Here is a 4,075-nt window from a genome sequence, read left to right on the forward strand (position 1 = left end):
CAACAACAACACCTGGGGAAGGAGACAGTCGATCACATCACCCCAGGACTCCACTGGTACTTTTTTCATTGACTTTGAAAGGATAAAAGACAAAGGTGACCTCGATGGAATTTGAACTCAGAACGTTGTGTCAGATGAAATACCGCAAAGCATTTCGTCTGGCATACTAACGGTTCTGCCAGCACGCTGCCTTAATAATAATAATAACGATTGTTTCAGATTTTGGCACAAGGCCAGAAATTTTGGGGGAGAGAGGGATTAGTTGATACCAATGTCTCTACTATGTGACATGTACTTTATTTTATCAACCTCAAAAGGATGAAAGGCAAATTTGAATTCAGAATATAAAGAGTCAGAAGAAATGCTGTGAAGCATTTTGTCTGACATGTTAATGATTCTGGCAATTTGCTGCCTTAATTATCCTCTTTCTCATCATCATCAATTAATATCCATTTTTGATGCTAGCATGGGGTGGACAGTTTGAAATTAGTTGGCAAGTCACAGAACTGCACCAGGCTCCATTGTCTGCTTTGGCATGGTTTCGGTGGCTGGATGCCCTTCCTAAGGCCAACCACCTCACAGAGTGTAGTGGATGCTTTTTATGTGGTACCAGTACCAGCAGGGTTGCCAAGTAATTTGCAAGACAAAGACTCCTTGGCTGGGAGAGGGAGTGGTTCTGAGAGAGGTGGCTTTGTGCTGGAGTGTCAGCTGAAGGTTTAAGTATATTAGAATGACAAAAACAGGTGTCTTACTATAGAAGAGATAGAAGAGTGAAAAATAGAGAGACAGAGCAAAGGAGAAATAGATGGTAGTGAAGTATCAGGACATACCCACAAGGTCCAACGGGAGTAAACATAAGTGGTACAGAGAGGCTCTAAGAGTGTGAGGGGAGATGTTTAAAGATGATAGTAGCAAGTGATGGTGAGAGAAACTGGAGTGACTGAGAGTGTGGGGTTATGGTAGATATATGAGAGCATAGTGTTTGTAGGTAGACATGAGGGAGAGAGGAGGAACATGCAACAGTGATGATCATGGTCAGGGAGAGGGGTGTTAGGAAGATGGGTTGTGAGGGTAGTTTTGATGGGGGACAAATTGTGTGTGAACGGGTGGGGACATGGCCTTGATTTCACTTAGGTTGATGTATCTTCTCAATAGCCAGTTGTCTCAGTCCCTTGTCATCTCCTCTATGAGGCTCAGCATCTGACAATCATTTCTCACCTTTTTGTCCTACATCTTCCTGAGTCTACCTCTTCCACAGGTTCCCTCCACAGTTAGAGACTGGCACTTCTTTATGCAGCTGTCCTCATCCATACACATCATATAACCGTATCAGCAGTCTTCTCTCTTAGATCTGACATCCAGCTTACCTGCTTCATCCTCTACTTTTAACATGGATTTTACACCTGGATGTCCTACCTAACACTAACTAGATTATAGCATGGACTGGGTACATTTTGTCATGCCACCAGTACTAGAATGTCTGCAGAAAGACAAAAGAGTTTCTACAGTTCTATATTTGAGAGATGAGGAATTATTTACATTATTTACAATTGACGGATATTTGTCCTCATCTTGTTTGTTATTAACACAACGTTTCGGCTGATATACTCTTCAGCCTTCATCAGGTGTCTTGGGGAAATTTCAAACTTGGGTTCTCATTCCTAAGGTATCTTTTGATGTTAAAACCCAAAACAAGGTATATTTATCTAATTCTAATGATTCAACCAGTTCACTATCACAATGGTGTGTAATGTTTCTAATTTAGGCACAAGGGCTGCTATTTTGAGGGGAGGGGCTGATCAGTTAAATTGACTTCAATACTTAACTAGTACTTTGTGTACCCTGGCGGTATGAAAGGCAAAGTTGATTTTGGTGGGATTTGAACTCAGAACATAAAGAGCCAAGACAAATACAGCAATGCATTTTTTCCAATGCTCTACTGATTCTAACCCCTCCACTACCTCAGTGGTGGGTAACAATGAAACCATATTTGAAAAATTGCTGCTGTTTAGCCGTAAGCTAGGCATGACTGAGCAGACCTAAAATCTAAGGCAGTCCAGCTGTGACCATCTCATCTTTTGTAAATCAAAGGCTACATTCATTGGTCAATGTATCTTGATTTAAAACGGTAGAGTGTGATTTGGTTGCTTTCTATAGCAGGTCGAACAAAGGTGGATCTGTTAACACAAAGCACCTGTCACACCCTTCATGTATCTGACACCCTTCATATATATATATATATAGCCACTTGCTATATATATATATATATATATATATATATATATATATATATAGAGAGAGAGAGAGAGAGAGAGAGATATGTGTGTGTGTGTAGGTATGCACCTTAGAGAACATATCTATCTATCTATCTATCTATCTATCTATGTGTCTGTCTGTCTGTCTCCAACTAGCTAGCTATTCGGAACTAGTAGTAATTGCTATGATGCAAACTTATTTACGATGTTAGAATAAAGTTACTGCGACAAACGTGAATTTATTATTATGTTAAACTGTTCGTGTACAGGAAATAGCAGATATACACACCCACGTGCATACACATACACATGTATGGATACGTTAAATGTGTATTATCTAGCACACAAAAGCAATTGCTCTGCAGTAAAGGTTATTTTTATAAATGCAAGTAAATTAACAGACGACCTGTTTAGAAGGAATGTAAACGAAGGGATGAGGGGATCGCTTAAGTGTTGACTATAAAAATAAACATCGATGTCTATTTTGTAGTTGAATAGCGAGAATCGAAACCAAATCAAGCGAACACACACAACTGGATATTTCTAATTTAGTTTTCATATCAGCGATGGTGACATGAAAAAAAAAAAATTAACAAGGCTGTAGAGTAGTTTACTACTCCATCCGTGTGCAGCGGTTTATAGATTAGCTCATTTCTCCACCCTGGGTAGGTGTGGACATATCATTTTTTTAACGTCTTCTATCGGATAAGTATATATAACATATTTCTTTGCTGGGACCACTTTTCAATAAGCGCAATTAAATTACAAAACAATCACGGAGCCAGTACTAAAAACACATGTTAATATAATTGATCACTTCTCATCCATCTAATGTAATATCGTAAATAACCGAACAGAAATTATAAAACTGCTTGGATAGATTTAAGACACGAATATCAATATAATGCAATATCAGTTTGAATACGTTACACCTCTATATTTAGAATTATTGATAAACATTATACAGTGTCAATCGAGTGATGGTGTAACGCCTCCCAAGCGGGACCAGCGCAAAATAAACAGGGACAAACAGAAGAAATATTACAACTGGTGAAGATTAAATGAAAATCCGTTATAAGGATTACCGATTTAAGATATCCGTTGAATTGCTGATACCGTGGAAGTGGAAATTGTTTAGAACAATAACAATAAATGTCTCAGTTAAAACATTCAGGAGCAAATTTCTGTCAGCGCGCACCCAGCAACAAATAAGCTTTTGTGGTTTCTTTTCTTTTTCCAAACTAGAGATTTCTACATCCGTCAGCTGCTACACAGTCACACACAGACAGTGGCGTAGTTTTTAAGCAGACAGACATTCTCTCAGCTACTTTCACTATTGTTTCAATTGTGGAATAAACGCATAAACGATGTAAATGATCAGAGACTGTCCAGTGCCGACTTGAGTGAATAATTCATCCAAATATCTAAGCTTGAAAAGCTAGGTTTATTTTACAAGGCCATGAAACTTTAAGATGCATGAAACCAAATCAAACTGTTATTAAACGATATCTATCTATCTATCTATCTATGGCTATGGCGAAAGAATGTGTATGGTGGACGCGTCTGAAAGGTCTAGAGACAAAGACTTTCCTCTCTGGGCAATCTCTCATCAACTTCTTCAAGTATCACCTGAAGAGGAAGGTGAGAGTAGAAAGGGAAGTCTTGTCTAGTGAATGCTTCAAAAAAAAAAGATGGGTGAATGTAGCAAGGATGGCACGTGTGAACGACGGAGCCATCTTGAGCATAACCCTATGAACTAAAAAAAAAAAAAATCCAAGAAAAAAAAAAGAAAACAAAAAGGCAAAAGAGAGTCACTTACT

General features: G+C 38.5%; 1 protein-coding gene across 1 annotated transcript in view; it reads right to left on the minus strand.

The window, feature by feature from the left end:
• Positions 1 to 3,477, minus strand: part of LOC106871223 (protein LZIC) — an 18,024-nt gene extending 14,547 nt beyond the window's left edge. Inside the window, exon 1 of the mRNA XM_089361039.1 lies at positions 3,341 to 3,477. The gene's annotated coding sequence lies outside the window, so the exon portion shown is untranslated. The remainder of the gene's footprint in view (positions 1 to 3,340) is intronic.
• Positions 3,478 to 4,075: the final 598 nt, after the last annotated feature.

This window comes from Octopus bimaculoides, chromosome 12, assembly GCF_046866305.1.
Source record: "Octopus bimaculoides isolate indiv1 chromosome 12, ASM4686630v1, whole genome shotgun sequence".
In the NCBI taxonomy this organism is placed as follows: Eukaryota; Metazoa; Mollusca; class Cephalopoda; order Octopoda; family Octopodidae; genus Octopus; species Octopus bimaculoides.